This window comes from Rattus norvegicus, chromosome 16, assembly GCF_021556685.1.
Source record: "Rattus norvegicus strain SHRSP/BbbUtx chromosome 16, alternate assembly SHRSP_T2T, whole genome shotgun sequence".
NCBI lineage: Eukaryota > Metazoa > Chordata > Mammalia > Rodentia > Muridae > Rattus > Rattus norvegicus.
Genome location: NC_141549.1, coordinates 54,025,001 through 54,047,357, shown reverse-complemented (window position 1 = coordinate 54,047,357; position 22,357 = coordinate 54,025,001). Strand labels below are relative to the sequence as shown.

The following is a 22,357-nucleotide window of genomic DNA, read 5'->3' as shown; positions in this document are numbered from 1 at the left end:
TTCTCCAAGATGGCTGATTTCTTCCTCACTCTCCAGACACTGAGACAGTACACTAGGATCACTGTCAACTCCTGGATTTAGAATGATTCTAGCCTTTGTTGGATCACAGGAAATCACCCAAAACAGAGTCTTTCCAGCCTGAACAGCTCTGAGAGACTAGTTTGTGGTAATTCTCCCTCTCGTGAATGTCCTTTTTCCTTTCTTTCCCAAAGCAGGGCCACACCTAACCAATTAGGAGGTAAGCTAATATGCAATCTCTCTAGGTTTAAAACATCCAGGTTAGTGGGTGACCTTCAGATAACATTAGGATGTGTACCACTCTTCTTATACTCGTTCATGGTGTCAACCCAGTGTGTATCAACTCCTGTGCCGTTTAACATCACAGAGGAAAAAGTAGCTTGTTTGTTAACTGAGATTCTAGGAATCACCTGTAGGAGACCAAAATCTGCTGCAGTTTTCCAGCCAGGAGGAAGGAGACACACACCCTGAGTATGGCCTTCCTGACACCGTTACCCGAGCTCAGCATACTATCTTCCCAACATTCCTGAATTGCTCTCCTATTCCCTGTTTAAGCCCAGTCATTTACCTCGATTCCCCAAAAGAGTCTTTTCTGGGGGAGGAAATGTTAGATTTTCCCCATCTCTTCAATGTTCCAACTTTTGAATAAACCCAATTTCCTTCTTGCCATTCATGTTCTCCAAATCTTAGCTTTTGTGTGTTGAGCAGACGGACTCGGTTCTGCTAACACTAGAATAGGCCAAGAGCAGCCTCCAACCCTGGGTCTTCCCAAGAAGTTTCCCAAAAAAGCTCAGGACCCAAAGTCACCTTGAATATCATGAGTTAATCAGAAAGGGGTCCTCCAGGCAACTCCACCCTACTTTGATCACAGGAAAGTGACTGCTGTACCCCTGGCACAGAGCAGGCAAGCCAATGTTCCAAGAAGCCATCTTCAAGATGGACAAAAGTGATGTTATTCCAATAAACTGGCCTGTGTCACTTTGTCAAAAACACATGATACAAATGGCCCTTCAGTAGCAACTTGACTGAGAACAAGCAGGAGGAAATATTTAAGGCCTGAGAGATTAATACATGTAAAAATAAAATAAGGCTATCTGCCTTTCCCTGTTCCAGAGACAGTCTCATCTTCTCGTGCAGTGCTAGCCTTGTCCCATAGACAAGATAATGAAGGTTGGTGTGACCGGATTTGGCTGTATTGGGCACCTCGTTACCAGGGCTGCCTTCTCTCCATCTGGCAAAGTGGAGATTGTTGCCATCAATGACCCCTTCATTGACTTCAACTATATGGTCTACATGTTCTAGTATGACTCTACCCATGGCAAATCCAATGGCACAGTCAAGGCTGAGAATGGGAAGCTGGTCATCAGCGGGAAGCCCATCACCATCTTTCAGGATCGAGATCCTGCTAACATCAAATGGGGTGACACTGGTGCTGAGTATGTTGAGGAGTCTACTGGTGTCTTCACCACCGTGGAGAAGGCTGGGGCTTACTTGAAGGGTGGGGCCAAAAGGGTCATCATCTCCGCCCCTTCCGCTGATGCCCCCATGTTTGTGATAGGTGTGAACCACGAGAAATATGACAACTCCCTCAAGATTGTCAGCAATGCATCCTGCATCACCAACTGCCAAGGCTGTGGGCAAGGTCATCCCAGAGCTGAACGGGAAGCTCACTGGCGTGGCCTTCCGAGTTCCTACCCCCAATGTATCCATTATGGATCTGACATGCCACCTGAAGAAACCTGCCAAGTATGATGACATCAAGAAGGTGGTGAAGCAGGCATCTGAGGGCCCACTAAGGGGCATCCTGGGCTACACTGAGGACCAGGTCGTCTCCTGCAACTTCAACAGCAATTCCCACTCTTCCACCTTTGATGCTGGGGCTGGCATTGCTCTCAATGACAACTTTGTAAAGCTCATTTCCTGGTATGACAATGAATATGGCTACAGCAACAGGGTGGTGGACCTCATGGCCTACATGGCCTCCAAGGAGTAAGAAACCCTGGACCACCCACCCCACCCCAGCAAGGATACTGAGAGCAAGAGAGAGGCCCTCAGTTGCTGAGGAGTCCCCATCCCAACTTGGCCCCCAACACTGAGCATCTTCCTCACAATTTCCATCCCAGACCCCCATAATAACAGGAGGGGACTAGGGAGCTCTCCCTACTCTCTTGAATACCATCAATAAGGTTTGCTGCACCCAAAAAATAAAATAATAGATCAATCTCTCCCACTTCCCCCACTGGCTGTATACAAGGACAGGTGTCATCCTCTCTGCAGAGTGCAGTCCTATCATTGAGCAGGTAGGAATATTACAAGGACAATACTTCCTCCAGAGTGAGAGGCTCTTAGCCCTATAATGTTAAACACTTGTAAAGGAACTATATTAAAACTGAACTCTTCAACAAGTACCAGCCACAGATGGTTCATTCCTTCCCAACGATGACTAAATGCAGGTGCTGTAAGGCACTGGGTGGCTTGGGATACAGGTCATTCTTGGACCTTGAGAATGTAAGTCTTTATCTGACCTAACACTCTCATGACAACGATGTAAAAGGTCACCTGACTTGACCGTCTTACTCAACTATTTTACCTTATCTACCTACCTGTGCAGTTATCAAATGCGCTGATCTATGACTTTGTACTGTGGTTGTAAAAATTCCCCTGATTTTCATGGTAGAACATGTCATTTGAGATGACCTGAATCTGTATTTCTGCCCCGTGGCCACTCATACTTGGATCACAACAGACTAATTTCTTATGTCTCTTTAAAGCAGCACTGGGATTTTCCAGACCTTACACCTGTGCATCCTGCTTAGTTGTTTGTTACTCAGTCTTTGGTGGGTTGGGTGGCTGGGTTTTGTATGAGAAGCCAGAGTAGCTGGCAAACAGTGGATTGGGGTGTAGTTCAGTGCAAGTGTGACCTCCTAGCACTCTTGAAACAGCTCAGAGATGAAAGAGAGGGAAACATACAATGGGGATAGAAATAGATAGGAAAACTAGCAAACTACAACTTCTAGAATTAAAAAAAATGCACTATTTGGAATAAAAAATTCAGTACATTAGCTTAATAGTAAATTAGACTGTGTGCGCACACACACATAGGTCAGTTAAGCATAGACTTATGCCCACGGAGTCCTGAAAGAACCTTAACAGTCTTTGTGCTAGGATCCAGCAACCTAATCCATTTCTAAGTAAAGTCCAACAGGGCAGGAGAAGTAAATGTTTAAAAAAAAAATAGTGGCTGAAATGTTTCCACATTTAATAGCGGTATCAACCCGCAGGTCCAAGGACCTGAACTTATCCAAGCATCCAAGAAAACCAGCGTGGGGTACATTATAATCAAATGCTAAAAGCAAGTTCGGAGGGATGACTCAGTGGGAAGAAGTGTTTGCTCTGCAAGTGTGGGGACATGAGTTAGACTAGCTCATGTGTAACAGTGGATGCCTATAAACCCAGCTTGGAGTGGGGAGCAGAAACAGGTGTATCCCCAGAAGCTAACCAAAACACGAGCTCTTCTTTCAGTAAAAGACCTGGTCTCAAAACAAGGTACAGGGAGCTAGAGGAGGGTATTCCAATATTAACATCTGTCTTCACACATGCACGTGGGTAAGTACCTATAAGACACACACACACACACACACACACACACACACACACACACACACACAGAGGAAAGAATATTTATAAGGACTCAAAATGTCATAAAACAATGCAAGTAATCACAATGGAATGGGCTCTTCAGGGCACTTGTGGTGCTTTGAATGAAAATGGCTCCATAGGCTCAGACAACTGGCACTCCTGAGAGTTGTGGCCTTGTTGGAGTGGGTGTGGCATGCTGGAGGAAGCATGTCAGTCCGGGCAGGCTCTGTGGTCTCAGCCACTCAAGCTGGGCCTATGTCTCACTCTCTTCCTGCTACCCGAGGTCACAGATGTAGAACTGTCAGCTCCTTCTCCAGCACCGTGTCTGCCTGTGTACTGCCATGTTTCTTGCATGAAGATATGGATAAAAACCATCCTTATTTAAATGTTTTCCTTTATAGGAGTTTACATAGTCATGATGTCTCTTCACAGCAATAAAACCCTAAGACTGTACTCAATGGTTGTAAAACAAAACAAAACAGAACAGAACAAAACAGAACAGAACAAAAGCCCTGTAAATTTGAATTTTGTATCCAAACATTTACAAATGAGTCATACTAAGAGTGGTGGTATATGTTTGAAAGTCTAGCTACTGGGAAGGCTAAGACAGAATAATTTCAAGTTTGAGGCCAGTCTGGGCTATATAATGAGATCCTGGAGGGAGTAGATGACTTTAAAATATTTTCAGACAAACAAAGCTGAGACTATATTAGCAGAAGATATGGATTGCAAGAACTATTAAATGGTGCTCTTTGGGACTAAGGAAGATAATAGGAACTAGGGGGAAGGTTCCAGATATGATAAACAGGTAATTAATTTGGCTTTTCAGTGTTACATGAGAACAGAATGGTTGAACACAAGCAACAACTTATTGTTATAACACAGAAATAAGGTATGTGGTGACACCGTGGGAGTGAGTATCAAACATTAATGATGGTTTCCTGTACAAGATGTGGCACATCACTGTAAACTCAAAGAAACAACCAACAATTAGCTGATACAAGAGATAAAAATACTAAACTCATGAAATTAACTAAGCACGAGGAGCAAACAAAACCCACAAATATTGAGAGATAAAAGGAGATCGACATTGTTTACAGCAACATTAGATATAAACAGCTGTGACACTCCATAAAATGACAGACCAAAAAGCAATGCTCTGCCTGCATCAAGTCTGCTCTAAGAAATTCATCTCAAATAAAATATATAGAGTTTAAAAGTAAAAGGTCAAAAAAGAACTAAGTAAGCAGATGCTAATCACCAAAAACTGACGTTTATGCTAATCATTTTGTAATTTAATCCCAGCACCAGGGAGGCAGAGTCAGGCAAATCTCTGCGTTGTGGTCAGCCTGGTCTACAAAATGATTTCCAGGACAGCCAGGGGCTCCACACAGAGCACCTTTATCCGACCTGCTGATCTGGAAGCATACAGGTTAGATTCCCCCACTTCACTCATTTCCTCTGTTCTCAGAGTCCTCTGAGGCACTTCAGCTTCCCTGAGCAGCCTGCTGTTCCCTGGAACTACATTATACTGACACTTTTCTGTCCATCTTCTACCCTAACCACCATGGGCTCAGGGCCACACCCAACTTTTGCCTTCTTGAATTCCATTGTCCAGTCCATGGCTACCCACTAGAGGCCTACCACACTAGGATCAATGACAGGATCCTACTACAACAGGAACATTCAGGGACAACCTGATTGCTAAAGGCCAGCTCAAGAATACAATCAACAAAAGCCAGGACAATGTGACACCTTCAGAGCACAGCTATTCAACTACAGCAAGCACAAGAAAAGGGCTTTAAAAAGGAAATGAATAAATCATTTAAAGAAATAGAGTAAAATACAACCAAACAGGTAAATGTCTTTAAAGAGGAAACACATAAATCCCTTAAGAAATACAGGAAAATACAGCTAAACAGGTAAAGGAAATGAATAAAACTGTACAAGACCTGAAAGTGAAAATAGAAGCAATAAAACAAACTCAAACTGAGGGAATCCTGGAAATGGAAATCCTAGGGAAGAGAACAGAAACAACATCACCAACACAAGAGATAGATGAAAAAAACCTCAGGCATAGAAGAGACAATAGAAGAAATTGATACATGGGTCAAAGAAAATGTTAAATCTAAAAAATTCCTGACACAAAATATCCAGGAAATTTGGGATACCATGAAAGGACATAACCTATGAACAATAAGAATGGAAGAAGGTGAAGAGTCCTAGCTTCAAGGACCAGAAAATATTTTCAACAAAATCATAGAAGAAAACTTCCCAGCCTAAAGAAAGAGATGCCTATAAACATGCAAGAAGATTACAGAACAACAAACAGATTGGACCAAAAAAGAAAACCCTCCTGTCACATAATAATCAAAACACTAAAGCTACAGAACAAAGAAAGGTTATTAAAAGATGCAAGGGGAAAAGGCCAGGTAACATACAAAGGCAGACCTATCAGAATTACACCTGAATTCTCAACAGAGACTCTAAAAGCTAGAAGGGGCTGGACAGATGTCTTGCAGCCTCTAAGAAACCACAGATGTCAACCTAGACTACTATACTAAGTAAAACTCTCAATTACTATGGATGGAGAAAACAAGATATTTCAAGACAAAACCAAACTTAAACAATATCTATCTACAAATCCAGCCCTACACAAAATACTAGATGAAAAACTCCAACATAAGGTGGATAACATCCAAGAAAACACAGGAAATAAGTAATTCCAAACCATCAAAAGCTAGGGAAACACACACACACACACACACACACACACACACACACACACACCACCACCACCACCACCACCACCACCACCACCACCACCAACCACAACAACAACAACAACAACATCAAGATAACAGAAATTAACAATCACTGGTCATTAACATCTCTCAACACCAATGGACTCAATTCTCTAATAAAAAGACACAGGCTAACAGAGTGGATGTGAAAACAGGATCCATCATTCTGCTGCATACAAGAAACCTCAGCAACAAAGATAAACATTACCTCAGAGTAATGGGCTGAAAAAAAGTTGTTTGGTTTTTTGTTTGTTTGTTTGTTTGTTTGTTTTTTGGTTTTTTTAAAGCAAACCCAAGAATAGCCATTCTAATATCTAATAAAATAGACTTTCAACCAAATTAATCAAAAGAGATGGGGAAGTCTAGCTTTCAATCTATGGTGGACTGATAAAGATGTTTTATGATTTTCTTGTATCTGTTGAGGCTTGCTTTGTTACTTACTATATATATGGTCAATTTTGGAGAAGGTTCTGTGAAGAACTGAGAATAAGGTATATTCTTTTGTGGTTGGATGAAATGTTCTGTAGATATATTTGGTCCATTTGATTCATAACATTGGTTAGTTTCATTATTTCTCCATTTAGTTTTTGACTGCATGTCCTGTTGATTGGTGAGAGTAGGGTATTGATAGTAGGTATCCCACTCTTTTTTTTTTTATTAACGTGAGTATTTCTTATTTACATTTCGAATGTTATTCCCTTTCCCGGTTTCCGGGCAAACAGCCCCCTAATCCCTCCCCCTCCCCTTCTTTATGGGTGTTCCCCTCCCCACCTTCCCCGCATTGCCTCCCTCCCACCAAAAATCACGTTCACTGGGGGTTCAGTCTTAGCAGGACCAAGGGCTTTCTCTTACACTGGTGATCTTACTAGGATATTCATTGCTACCTATGAGGTCAGAGTCCAGGGTCAGTCCATGTATAGTCTTTGGGTAGTGGCTTAGTCCCTGGAAGCTCTGGTTGGTTGCATTGTTGTTCATATGGGTCTCGAGCCCCTTCAAGCTCTTCCAGTTCTTTCTCTGATTCCTTCAACGGGGGTCCTATTCTCAGTTCAGTGGTTTGCTGCTGGCATTCGCCTCTGTGTTTGCTGTATTCTGGCTGTGTCTCTCAGGAGAGATCTACATCTGGCTCCTGTCAGCCTGCACTTCTTTGCTTCATCCATCTTGTCTAATTGGGTGGCTGTATATGTATGGGCCACATGTGGGGCAGGCTCTGAATGGGTGTTCCTTCTGTCTCTGTTTTAATCTTTGCTTCTCTATTCCCTGCCAAGGGTATTCTTGTTCCCCCTTTTAAAGAAGGAGTGAAGCATTCACATTTTGGTCATCCGTCTTGAGTTTCATGTGTTCTATGCATCTAGTGTAATTCAAGCATTTGGGCTAATAGCCACTTATCAATGAGTGCATACCATGTGTGTTTTTCTGTGATTGGGTTACCTCACTCGGGATGATATTTTCCAGTTCCAACCATTTGCCTATGAATTTCATAAAGGCATTGTTTTTGATAGCTGAGTAATATTCCATTGTGTAGATGTATCACATTTCTGTATCCATTCCTCTGTTGAAGGGCATCTGGGTTCTTTCCAGCTTCTGGCTATTATAAATAAGGCTGCTATGAACATAGTGGAGCACGTGTCTTTTTTATATGTTGGGGCACCTTGTGGATATATGCCCAAGAGAGGTATAGCTGGATCCTCAGGTAGTTCAATGTCCAATTTTCTGATGAACCTCCAGACTGATTTCCAGAATGGTTTTACCACTCTGCAATCCCACCAACAATGCAGGAGTGTTCCTCTTTCTCCACATTGTCGCCAGCATTTGTTGTCACCTGAGTTTTTGATCTTAGCCATTCTCACTGGTGTGCGGTGAAATCTCAGGGTTGTTTTGATTTGCATTTCCCTTATGACTAAAGATGTTGAACATTTCTTTAGGTGTTTCTCAGCCATTCGGCATTCCTCAGCTGTGAATTCTTTGTTTAGCTCTGAACCCCATTTTTTAATAGGGTTATTTGTTTCCCTGCGGTCTAACTTCTTGAGTTCTTTGTATATTTTGGATATAAGGCCTCTATCTGTTGTAGGATTGGTAAAGATCTTTTCCCAATCTGTTGGTTGCCGTTTTGTCCTAACCACAGTGTCCTTTGCCTTACAGAAGCTTTGCAGTTTTATGAGATCCCATTTGTCGATTCTTGACCTTAGAGCATAAGCCATTGGTGTTTTGTTCAGGAAATTTTTTCCAGTGCCCATGTGTTTGAGATGCTGCCCTAGTTTTTCTTCTATTAGTTTGAGTGTGTCTGGTTTGATGTGGAGGTCCTTGATCCACTTGGACTTAAGCTTTGTACAGGGTGATAAGCATGGATCGATTTGCATTCTTCTACATGTTGACCTCCAGTTGAACCAGCACCATTTGCTGAAAATGCTATCTTTTTTCCATTGGATGGTTTTGGCTCCTTTGTCAAAAATCAGGTGCCCATAGGTGTGTGGGTTCATTTCTGGGTCTTCAATTCTGTTCCATTGGTCTATCTGTCTGTCTCTGTACCAATATCAGTTTTTATCACTATTGCTCTGTAATACTGCTTGAGTTCAGGGATAGTGATTCCCCCCGAAGTCCTTTTATTGTTGAGAATAGTTTTAGCTATCCTGGGTTTTTTGTTATTCCAGATGAATTTGCAAATTGTTCTGTCTAACTCTTTGAAGAATTGGATTGGTATTTTGTTTTTTGTTTTTTGTTTTTGTTTTTGTTTTTTTTTTCCGGAGCTGAAGACCAAACCCAGGGCCTTGCGCTTGCTAGGCAAGTGCTCTACCACTGAGCTAAATCCCCAACCCCTGGATTGGTATTTTGATGGGGATTGCATTGAATCTGTAGATCGCTTTTGGTAAAATGGCCATTTTTACTATCTTAATCCTGCCAATCCATGAGCATGGGAGATCTTTCCATCTTCTGAGGTCTTCTTCAATTTCTTTCCTCAGTGTCTTGAAGTTCTTATTGTACAGATCTTTTACTTGCTTGGTTAAAGTCACACAGAGGTACTTTATATTGTTTGGGTCTATTATGAAGGGTGTCATTTCCCTAATTTCTTTCTCGGCTTGTTTCTCTTTTGTGTAGAGGAAGGCTACTGATTTATTTAAGTTAATTTTATACCCAGCCACTTTGCTGAAGTTGTTTATCAGCTTTAGTAGTTCTCTGGTGGAACTTTTGGGATCACTTAAATATACTATCACATCATCTGCAAATAGTGATATTTTGACTTCTTCTTTTCCGATCTGTATCCCCTTGACCTCCTTTTGTTGTCTGATTGCTCTGGCTAGAACTTCAAGAACTATATTGAATAAGCAGGGAGAGAGTGGGCAGCCTTGTCTAGTCCCTGATTTTAGTGGGATTGCTTCAAGTTTCTCTCCATTTAGTTTAATGTTAGCAACAGGTTTGCTCTATATGGCTTTCACTATGTTTAGATATGGGCCTTGAATTCCTATTCTTTCCAGGACTTTTATCATGAAGGGGTGTTGAATTTTGTCAAATGCTTTCTCAGCATCTAATGAAATGATCATGTGGTTTTGTTCTTTCAGTTTGTTTATATAATAGATCACGTTGATGGTTTTCCGTATATTAAACCATCCCTGCATGCCTGGGATGAAGCCTACTTGATCATGGTGGATGATTGTTTTGATGTGCTCTTGGATTCGGTTTGCCAGAATTTTATTGAGTATTTTTTTTTTTTTGGTTCTTTTTTTTTTTTTTTTTTTTTTTTTCCGGAGCTGGGGACTGAACCCAGGGCCTTGCACTTCCTAGGCAAGCGTTCTATCACTGAACTAAATCCCCAACCCTAATTGAGTATTTTTGCGTCGATATTCATAAGGGAAATTGGTCTGAAGTTCTCTTTCTTTGTTGGGTCTTTGTGTGGTTTAGGTATAAGAGTAATTGTGGCTTCATAGAAGGAATTCGGTAGCGCTCCATCAGTTTCAATTTTGTGGAATAGTTTGGATAGTATTGGTATGAGGTCTTCTATGAAGGTCTGATAGAATTCTGCACTAAACCTGTCTGGACCTGGGCTCTTTTTGGTTGGGAGACCTTTAATGACTGCTTCTATTTCCTTAGGAGTTATGGGGTTGTTTAATTGGTTTATCTGTTCCTGATTTAACTTTGGTACCTGGTATCTGTCTAGGAAATTGTCCATTTCCTGCAGATTTTCAAGTTTTGTTGAATATAGGCTTTTATAGTAAGATCTGATGATTTTTTTGAATTTCCTCTGAATCTGTAGTTATGTCTCCCTTTTCATTTCTGATTTTGTTAATTTGGAAACACTCTCTGTGTCCTCTCATTAGTCTGGCTAAGGGTTTATCTATCTTGTTGATTTTCTCAAAGAACCAACTTTTGGTTCTGTTGATTCTTTCTATGGTCCTTTTTGTTTCTACCTGGCTGATTTCAGCTCTGAGTTTGATTATTTCCTGCCTTCTACTCCTCCTGGGTGTATTTGCTTCTTTTTGTTCTAGAGCTTTTAGGTGTGCTGTCAAGGTACTGACATATGCTCTCTCCTGTTTCTTTCTGCAGGCACTCAGAGCTATGAGTTTTCCTCTTAGCACAGCTTTCATTGTGTCCCATAAGTTTGGGTATGTTGTACCTTCATTTTCATTAAATTCTAAGAAGTCTTTAATTTCTTTCTTTATTTCTTCCTTGACCAGGTTATCGTTGAGTAGAGCATTATTCAACTTCCACGTATATGTGGGCGTTCTTCCCTTACTGTTATTGAAGACCAGCTTTAGGCCGTGGTGGTCTGATAGCACGCATGGGATTATTTCTATCTTTCTGTACCTGTTGAGGCCCGTTTTTTGACCAATTATATGGTCAATTTTGGAGAAAGTACCATGAGGAGGTGAGAAGAATGTATATCCTTTTGCTTTAGGATAGAATGTTGTATAAATATCTTTTAAGTCCATTTGGTTCATGACTTCTCTTAGTCTGTCTACGTCTCTGTTTAATTTCTGTTTCCATGATCTGTCCATTGATGAGAGTGGGGTGTTGAAATCTCCTACTATTATTGTGTGAGGTGCAATGTGTGTTTTGAGCTTTAGTAAGGTTTCTTTTACGTATGTAGGTGCCCTTGTATTTGGGGCATAGATATTTAGGATTGAGAGTTCATCTTGGTGGATTTTTCCTTTGATGAATATGAAGTGTCCTTCCTTATCTTTTTTGATGAATTTTAGTTGAAAATTGATTTTATTTGATATTAGAATGGCTACTCCAGCTTGATTCTTCCGACCATTTGCTTGGAAAGTTGTTTTCCAGCCTTTCACTCTGAGGTAGTGTCTGTCTTTGTCTCTGAGGTGTGTTTCCTGTAGGCAGCAGAATGCAGGGTCCTCGTTGCATATCCAGTTTGTTTTTTTTTTTTTATTTTTTTATTTTTTTTTCTTTCTTTTTATTTCCCTTATGACTAAAGATGTTAAGCATTTCTTTAGGTGTTTCTCAGCCATTCAGCATTCCTCAGTGGTGAATTCTTTGTTTAGCTCTGAACATCATTTTTTTAATATTTTTTTGTTTCCCTGTGGTCTAACTTCATGAGTACATTTTGTGTATTTCAAGTATATTTCAAGATGTATATTTTGGATATAAGACCTCTATCAGTTGTAGGATTGGTAAAGATCTTTTCCCAATCTGTTGGTTGTCATTCTGTCCTAACAACAGTGCCCTTTGCCTTACAGAAGCTTTACAGGTTTATGAGATCTCATTTGTCGATTCTTTTTTTTTTTTTATTAACTTGAGTATTTCTTATATACATTTCAAGTGTTATTCCCTTTCCCGGTTTCCGGGCAAACATCCCCCTCCCCCTCCCCTTCCTTATGGGTGTTCCCCTCCCAACCCTCCCCCCATTGCCGCCCTCCCCCCATAGTCTAGTTCACTGGGGGTTCAGTCTTAGCAGGACCCAGGGCTTCCCCTTCCACTGGTGCTCTTACTAGGATATTCATTGCTACCTATGGGGTCAGAGTCCAGGGTCAGTCCATGTATAGTCTTTGGGTAGTGGCTTAGTCCCTGGAAGCTCTGGTTGCTTGACATTGTTGTACTTTTGGGGTCTCGAGCCCCTTCAAGCTCTTCCAGTTCTTTCTCTGATTCCTTCAACGGGGGTCCTATTATCAGTTCAGTGGTTTGCTGCTGGCATTCGCCTCTGTATCTGCTGTATTCTGGCTGTGTCTCTCAGGAGAGATCTACATCCGGCTCCTGTCGGTCTGCACTTCTTTGCTTCATCCATCTTGTCTAATTGGGTGGCTGTATATGTATGGGCCACATGTGGGGCAGGCTCTGAATGGGTGTTCCTTCAGTCTCTGTTTTAATCTTTGCCTCTCCCTTCCCTGCCAAGGGTATTCTTTTTCCTCATTTAAAGAAGGAGTGAAGCATTCACATTTTGATCATCCGTCTTGAGTTTCCTTTGTTCTAGGGATCTAGGGTAATTCAAGCATTTGGGCTAATAGCCACTTATCAATGAGTGCATACCATGTATGTCTTTCTGTGATTGGGTTAGCTCACTCAGGATGATATTTTCCAGTTCCAACCATTTGCCTATGAATTACATAAAGGTATTGTTTTTGATAGCTGAGTAATATTCCATTGTGTAAATGTACCACATTTTCTGTATCCATTCCTCTGTTGAAGGGCATCTGGGTTCTTTCCATTTTCTGGCTATTATAAATAAGGCTGCGATGAACATAGTGGAGCACGTGTCTCTTTTGTATGTTGAGGCATCTTTTGGGTATATGCCCAAGAGAGGTATAGGTGGATCCTCAGGCAGTTCAATGTCCAATTTTCTGAGGAACCTTCAGACTGATTTCCAGAATGGCTTTACCAGTCTGCAATCCCACCAACAATGGAGGAGTGTTCCTCTTTCTCCACATCCTCGCCAGCATCTGCTGTCACCTGAGTTTTTGATCTTAGCCATTCTCACTGGTGTGAGGTGAAATCTCAGGGTTGTTTTGATTTGCATTTCCCTTATGACTAAAGATGTTGAACATTTCTTTAGGTGTTTCTCAGCCATTCGGCATTCCTCAGCTGTGAATTCTTTGTTTAGCTCTGAACCCCATTTTTTAATAGGGTTATTTGTTTCCCTGCGGTCTAACTTCTTGAGTTCTTTGTATATTTTGGATATAAGGCCTCTATCTGTTGTAGGATTGGTAAAGATCTTTTCCCAATCTGTTGGTTGCCGTTTTGTCCTAACCACAGTGTCCTTTGCCTTACAGAAGCTTTGCAGTTTTATGAGATCCCATTTGTTGATTCTTGATCTTAGAGCGTAAGCCATTGGTGTTTTGTTCAGGAAATTTTTTCCAGTGCCCATGTGTTCCAGATGCTTCCCTAGTTTTTCTTCTATTAGTTTGAGTGTGTCTGGTTTGATGTGGAGGTCCTTGATCCACTTGGACTTAAGCTTTGTACAGGGTGATAAGGATGGATCGATCTGCATTCTTCTACATGTTGCCCTCCAGTTGAACCACCACCATTTGCTGAAAATGCTATCTTTTTTCCATTGGATGGTTTTGGCTCCTTTGTCAAAAATCAAGTGACCATAGGTGTGTGGGTTCATTTCTGGGTCTTCAATTCTATTCAATTGGTCTATCTGTCTGTCTCTGTACCAATACCATGCAGTTTTTATCACTATTGCTCTGTAATACTGCTTGAGTTCAGGGATAGTGATTTCCCCTGAAGTCCTTTTATTGTTGAGGATAGCTTTAGCTGTCCTGGGTTTTTTAGAATGGCTACTCCAGCTTGCTTCTTCTGACCATTTGCTTGGAAAGTTGTTTTCCAGCCTTTCACTCTGAGGTAGTGTCTGTCTTTGTCTCTGAGGTGTGTTTCCTGTAGGCAGCAGAATGCAGGGTCCTCGTTGTGTATCCAGTTTGTTAATCTATGTCTTTTTATTGGGGAGTTGAGGCCATTGATATTGAGAGATATTAAGGAATAGTGATTATTGCTTCCCGTTATATTCATATTTGGAAGTGAGGTTATGTTTGTGTGCTTTCATTCTCTTTGTTTTGTTGCCAAGACGATTAGTTTCTTGCTTCTTCTAGGGTATAGCTTGCCTCCTTATGTTGGGCTTTACCATTTATTATCCTTTGTAGTGCTGGATTTGTAGAAAGATATTGTGTAAATTTGGTTTTGTCATGGAATATCTTGGTTTCTCCATCAATGTTAATTGAGAGTTTTGCTGGATACAGTAACCTGGGCTGGCATTTGTGTTCTCTTAGGGTCTGTATGACATCAGTCCAGGATCTTCTGGCCTTCATAGTTTCTGGCGAGAAGTCTGGTGTGATTCTGATAGGTCTGCCTTTATATGTTACTTGACCTTTTTCCCTTACTTCTTTTAATATTCTTTCTTTATTTTGTGAGTTTGGTGTTTTGACAATTATGTGACGGGAGGTGTTTCTTTTCTGGTCCAATCTATTTGGAGTTCTGTAGGCTTCTTGTATGCCTATGGGTATCTCTTTTTTTAGGTTAGGGAAGTTTTCTTCTATGATTTTGTTGAAGATATTTACTGGTCCTTTGAGCTGGGAGTCTTCACTCCCTTCTATACCTATTATCCTTAGGTTTGATCTTCTCATTGAGTCCTGGATTTCCTGTATGTTTTGGACCAGTAGCTTTTTCCGCTTTACATTATCTTTGACAGTTGAGTCAATGATTTCTATGGAATCTTCTGCTCCTGAGATTCTCTCTTCCATCTCTTGTATTCTGTTGGTGAAGCTTGTATCTACAGCTCCTTGTCTCTTCTTTTGGTTTTCTATATCCAGGGTTGTTTCCATGTGTTCTTTCTTGATTGCTTCTATTTCCATTTTTAATTCCTTCAACTGTTTGATTGTGTTTTCCTGGAATTCTTTCAGGGATTTTTGTGTCTCCTCTCTATGGGCTTCTACTTGTTTATTTATGTTTTCCTGGAATTCTTTCAGGCATTTTTGCGATTCCTCTCTGTAGGCTTCTACTTGTTCTCTAAGGGAGTTTTTCACGTCTTTCTTGAAGTCCTCCAGCATCATGATCAAATATGATTTTGAAACTAGATCTTGCTTTTCTGGTGTGTTTGGATATTCCATGTTTGTTTTGATGGGAGAATTGGGCTCCGATGGTGCCATGTAGTCTTGGTTTCTGTTGCTTGGGTTCCTGCGCTTGCCTCTCGCCATCAGATTACCTCTAGTGTTACTTTGTTCTGCTATTTCTGACAGTGGCTAGACTGTCCTATAAGCCTGTGTGTCAGGAGTGCTGTAGACCTGTTTTCCTCTCTTTCAGTCAGTTATGGGGACAGAGTGTTCTGCTTTCGGGCGTGTAGTTTTTCCTCTCTACAGGTCTTCAGCTGTTCCTGTGGGCCTGTGTCTTGAGTTCACCAGGCAGCTTTCTTGCAGCAGAAAATTTGGTCTTACCTGTGGTCCCGAGGCTCAAGTTCGCTTGTGGGGTGCTGCCCACGGGCTCTCTGCAGCGGCAGCAACCAGGAAGACCTGTGCCGCCCCTTCCGGGAGCTTCAGTGCACCAGGGTTCCAGATGGTCTTTGGCTTTTTCCTCTGGCGTCCGAGATGTGTGTGCAGAGAGCAGTCTCTTCTGGTTTCCCAGGCTTGTCTGCCTCTCTGAAGGTTTAGCTCTCCCTCCCACGGGATTTGGGTGCAGAGAACTGTTTATCCGGTCTTTTTCCTTCAGGTTCAGGCAGTGTCTCAGGCAGGGGTCCTGCCACTCCTGGGCCCTCCCCCACGGGAGCCCAGAGGCCTTATACAGTTTCCTCTTGGGCCAGGGATGTGGGCAGGGGTGAGCAGTGTTGGTGGTCTCTTCCGCTCTGCAGCCTCAGGAGTGCCCACCTGACCAGGCGGTTGGGTCTCTCTCTCTCACGGGGTCTGGGAGCAGAGAGCTGCTGCGGGCCGGGATCCGAGGGAGCATATCCAGTTTGTTAATCTATGTCTTTTTATTGGGGAGTTGAAGCCATTGATGTTGAGAGATATTAAGGAATAGTGATTTTTTTGCCTCCTGTTACATTCATATTTGGATGTGAGGTTATGTTTGTGTGCTTTTCTTCTCATTGTTTTGTTGCCAAGACGATTAGTTTCTTGCTTCTTCTAGGGTGTAGCTTGCCTCCTTATGTTGGGCTTTACCATTTATTTTCCTTTGTAGCGCTGGATTTGTAGAAAGATATTGTGTAAATTTGGTTTTGTCATGGAATATCTTGGTTTCTCCATCTATGTTAATTGAGAGTTTTGCAGGATACAGTAACATGGGCTGGCATTTGTAGTCTCTTAGGGTCTGTATGACATCTGTCCAGGATCTTCTGGCCTTCATAGTTTCTGGCGAAAAGTCTGGTGTGATTCTGATAGGTCTGCCTTTATATGTTACTTGACCTTTTTCCCTTACTGCTTTTAATATTCTTTCTTTATTTTGTGCATTTGGTGTTTTGACTATTATGTGACGGGAGGTGTTTCTTTTCTGGTCCAACCTATTTGGAGTTCTGTAGGCTTCTTGTATGCCTATGGGTATCTCTTTTTTTAGGTTAGGGAAGTTTTCTTCTATGATTTTGTTGAAGATATTTACTGGTCCTTTGAGCTGGGAGTCTTCACTCCCTTCTATACCTATTATCCTTAGGTTTGATCTTCTCATTGAGTCCTGGATTTCCTGTATGTTTTTCTGTTTTACATTATCTTTGACTGTTGAGTCGATGATTTCTATGGAATCTTCTGCTCCTGAGATTCTCTCTTCTATCTCTTGTATTCTGTTGGTGATGCTTGTATCTACGGCTCCTTGTCTCTTCCTTTGGTTTTCTATATCCAGGCTTGTTTCCATGTGTTCTTTCTTGATTGCTTCTATTTCCATTTTTAATTCCTTCAACTGTTTGATTGTGTTTTCCTGGAATTCTTTCAGGAATTTTTGTGATTCCTCTCTGAAGGCTTCTACTTGTTTATTTATGTTTTTCTGTGTTTCTCTAAGGGAGTTCTTCATGTCTTTCTTGAAGTCCTCCAGCATCATGATCAAATATGATTTTGAAACTAGATCTTGCTTTTCTGGTGTGTTTGGATATTCCGTGTTTGCTTTGGTGGGAGAAATGGGCTCCGATGATGCCATGTAGTCTTGGTTTCTGTTGCTTCGGTTCCTGCGCTTGCCTCTCGCCATCAGATTACCTCTAGTGTTACTTTGTTCTGCTATTTCTGACAGTGGCTAGACTGTCCTATAAGCCTGTGTGTCAGGAGTGCTGTAGACCTGTTTTCTTTCAGCCAGTTATGGGGACAGAGTGTTCTGCTTTCGGGCCTGTAGTTTTTCCTATTTACAGGTCTTCAGCTGTTCCTGTGGGCCTGTGTCTTGAGTTCACCAGGCAGGTCGCTTGGAGCTGGAAGGTTTGTTTTACCTGTGGTCCAGAGGCTTAAGTTTGATCATGGGGTGTTGCTTATGAGCTCTCCGAGGCGGCAGCGACCAGGAAGATCTGCGCTGCCCTTTCCGGGAGCTTCCGTGCACCAGATGGCGTTTGGTGTTTTCCTCTGGAGTCAGAGATGTGGGCCGAGTGTAGACTCTTCTGGTTTGCCAGGCGTGTCTGCCTCTCTGAAGGTTTAGCTCTCCCTCCCACGGGATTTGGGTGCAGAGAACTGTTTATCTGGTCGGTCCCTTCAGGTTCCGGCGGTGTCTCAGACGCAGCGAATTTCCTGCTCCTGTGCCCTTATCCAAGGGAATCCAGAGGCCGTATACAGTTTCCTCTTGGGCCAGGGATGTGGGCAGGGGTGGGCAGTGTTGGTGGTCTCTTCTGCTCTGCAGTCTCAGGAGTGCCCACCTGTCTCGGCGGTGAGCTCTCTCTCCCACGGGGTTTGGGAGCAGTGAGTTTGGTATCCCAGTCTTAATGTGCACAATTTAAGCTTTAATAATGTTCCTTTTACAAATGTGTGTGCCCTTGCATTTGGAGCATAGATGCTCAGAATTGAGATGTCATCTTATTAGATTTTTCCTTTGATGTGTATGAAGTGTCCTTCCCCATCTAAGACAGGGTGTCACTGTATAGTCCCAGCTTTCTATCTAGAATGTGCTGTGTCCTCCAGGGTGGTCAGAAACTCATGCTATTCCCTCAAGTCCAAGGCTTCCAAATGCTTTCATTCAGGCAGATAGCTGGAGAAGGTTGTTTTCACATGTGCATTGGAAATTTTCTCACTGCCTTTTTTTCTTCCCTTGTAATTCATTTGATTCTGACTAAATATTATTTTATGAATTTCATTTGGCAATAGAAATAACATTTATTTGGCAACAGAAAAATCAGCTTCAGACATATGAGAGATTCCTAAATGTTTGGAAATAAATGCACTCCTAAGTAATACAATGGTCAAATAAATTTCTAAATGTTTTGAACTGAATTGCAATAAAATTACTGTTTATTAAAATGTATGAGACGCAGCTAATGTAGTACCCAAGAGGAAAATTTATAGGATTAACACTTGTAATAGAGAATAAGAAATGTCTGAATACCATGCAAGCTTCTATCTTAGGAAGCTAGATAAAGGGAAGAAAAGTTAACCCAAATTACAAACTCAGTCGGAATGAAAAAAGAAGAGGGAAAAAAGTAAAAGTAAAACTATCAAAATAAAACCCTGGCTCTGGATAAGAGTATCAATGGTAAGAGAGTTCATGGATTCTGATGCTAGAAGGCTCAGTGGTAGGATGAAGTTCTAGAAATTGCTTTCTAACTTAATATTCCAAGTGCAAGGTCAGAAGCTTGGTGAGACTAGGAGAGGTGGGTTAGAGGCTGTGAAGTAAAGCAGCTATGTACTGGGCCCCTAGGGTTACAGACAAGCAGATGTCCTTGTGTTGGGTACTGATGACAGCATTAGCTTCCCCTGATGTTTAATAAGCTTTCTGCCTACTATTTAATTACATATAATGTCATCCTTGTAAAACATGGGTAGGTTGGCTATTACCCCATTTTACAGTTCAAGAAACTGTTCAAAAGCCAGATGGCTGCCTCAAGGGTATAAAATCTGCTGGTGGGAAACTGAGCCCTGGGACCAGGCTATAGGCTAAGTCTATGGCTGGTTTTTACAGTTATTCTTGCAAGGTAGATCATAGAATTGAGATGGACTGTTCATAGCTCATCTAAGACCCCTATCTCTCCATGCTGCAATGTGACCGGCATGGTCCTGTGTCAGTTCTGTTACAGGCATCCACAGATGCTATATGTTCATGAGTACAGTGGTCCTGCCCTGCCTGCCAAATAGTTTGGTTCTCCCCAACTTCTGACTCCTACAGTCTTTCTGCTCCCCCCTTTCCACAATGGTCCTTGAGCCTTTCGGAGGTGGTGTGATACAGATGATCCGCTTGCCAATGAACATTCCACTGACATGTATTCTCCATGCTTTAGACCATTTCTGAGTTTCTGCACCATCCCCCATGCAAGGAACCATCTCTGACGAGGTCAGATGTCTAGTATCCTACCCTTCCTTACAGTGGCTGAAAGCACAAAAATGTTAACCCATTTGTTTAGATGTGATATTTCATCATTGCAGAGACCTAACTCAGGGTGATTTGGAAGACTGGATACCTTATAAGAAAATTAGTTACAAGTATGACAAAATGTGGAACAAATACTATCGATTAGTTTCACAAACATTTGAGGTCATGCTGTGTGCTTAGTAGACTTGTAGATATAGTAGGACTGTAGTCCTACTATAGTAAGAGACCAAACTCTGAGGAAACCCCTGTCCTGTTGGTCTTTTCATGTGAATGGGCAGATTATATATGGATAAATAAAGCACAGTGGCAAGTGGTCAAAGGACTAAACCATGGAAAGGACTTGGGAATTGCCTTTGGACTGAGTCTGAACTCTAAGGCTTACTATTACGCAGTTTCTGATACCTGAGGACATTATAAGGAACCATGGATGGATGACTTAACTTCATGTTCCCCCCCCTACAGGTTCATATGGATAAGATCTCCCAAACAAACAGCCTTTCTGTCATGGGACTCAGGGCAGTTCCTGCTGATGCTTATGTGGTGGTTTTAGTTCCCTGGTAGCCTCTGGAAGTTATTGAACAAGCCACCATAGGAATTTGGGAGGCAGGAGTTACCTTCTCCAGACTCCTGTTATGTTCCCCTACATTTCTGTTCTGAAGGAGGCCCTTCTGTGTTTTCATTCTGTATTCTTCCTCTTGGCTGCAGCTAATAAATCTCCATACTTGTCGGTCTCAGCCTTCCAGGGTTACATGGCATGCATTTGGCCTTCCCCAAACTCTTAAGAGCAGGGACACTGTCCCCCATCACCAACAAGACAAATAGAAGACTATCAGAACAGCGATGCAGTACAAAGTCCCTGTTTATACTAATGAAAATTTCTGGAAATGGTAGGTGGAGGTAAGGCTTTGCACAACACTGTGACAATATGCCTTGCTACTGGTTTGTATACTCCCAGTGACTGTGTTGGCAAAGTTTACATTGTGTCTATTCTGCATTGTACAAACTGCAAAGTACATTGAAAAGGCAGTGATGGGGTTGAGAGTAATAGCCTGCACAGGATACTGAGGAAAGACCTTTCTGAGATATCACATGGTAAAGAAAGATGGAGAGAGGGGGAGGGGTGTGACAAGGGAAATGGGGGAGGGGAGAGAGGGGGGAAGGAGAGAGGGAGGGAGGAGAGGGGAAGGGAGGTAAGGAGAGAGAGAGAGATATGAATAAAGAACTGAAGTGGAAGCAAGCCATTTGGAGGTCTATGGTAGAACCCAATTGCTGTAGTTCTGACATCTACTGTTCACGATGGCACATACCTGTAATCCCAGGGACAGAGGAGGATCAGAAGTTCAAAAGGAGAACCAGAAGTTCAAGATCAACCTTGATTATATAGCAAGTTGGGAGACCAGCTTGAACTATGTGAGACCTGTCCAAACAACCAAGAAAATCCCCCAAGAACACAGAAGATAAGATCCTATAAAACGAGAAGAAGCTGAATAAAAATGATCTCTGAGGAACTTGCCAAGGCCACATGACTGACCACAGGTGGTGTGGGCCACTGCTTACCTGAGACCAGGTGAGCTCTTCAATGGGCAGTGTTCTTCCCTGAACATGCAGATACATGGGGCATGCAGGAAAGGAAGGTCTGTAAAAATTAACCTGAAATGGTTAGGCACAGTGACACACATCCAAGTCCTGCACTCAAGAGGCAGAGTCAGGAGACTCACATAGCCAGACATTATCTCTTTTTTTTTTTTTTTTTTGTTCTTTTTTTCCGGAGCTGGGGACCGAACCCAGGGCCTTGCGCTTCCTAGGCAAGCACTCTACCACTGAGCTAAATCCCCAACCCTGCCAGACATTATCTTAAGCACATGAACAAAATTCACTTGTAATACATGCACCCTCAGCTTCTCATTGTTATCTTCTTGTTACTCTCAGAATTAAAAAAATAAATTATATATATATATATATATATATATATATATATATATATGAAGTTGTATATACATGTGTATACATGGAGTTGTTGGAAATATGATGGGAAGGAAATCACTATTTTTAAATGAGTTATTTAATTTTTCATAATATACATCATATTTTGAGCATGTTCTAATCCCCATAATCCACACGCCCTTCTCTCTGTTCCTGTTAATCTCTTGCCTTTAGACAGTTTTATTTCTATTTTCATGTCATGTATACATACATGTGGTCTCAGAACCACAAATGACAGAAAACATGTTTGTCTTTCTGGGATTGGCATGATTTGTTTAATTAATCCGGTTACCTTCAGCGGTATCCATTTTCTTGCATGTGACTTCTTACTTTTTTATGGCTGAAAAAATATTCCACTCCAGATACACCACATTTCCTTTCTTTATTTCTTTCTTTGTTCTTGGACACCCAGGTTTGTTCTGTAACTTAGCTATTGTGACTGGAGTTACTAGAAGAAACCCTGCAGCATGCTGACTTGAAGTTGTTTGGGGGAAATACTGGGAAAA

General features: G+C 41.8%; 1 protein-coding gene and 1 pseudogene; one reads left to right on the top strand and one right to left on the bottom strand.

Moving 5' to 3' along the window:
* Erich1 (glutamate-rich 1) overlaps positions 1-22,357 on the bottom strand; it is a gene marked incomplete at its 5' end in the record, with an annotated part of 52,793,804 nt that overhangs the window by 29,617,006 nt on the left and 23,154,441 nt on the right.
* On the top strand, positions 1,577-2,029 carry LOC108353101 (glyceraldehyde-3-phosphate dehydrogenase pseudogene; annotated as a pseudogene).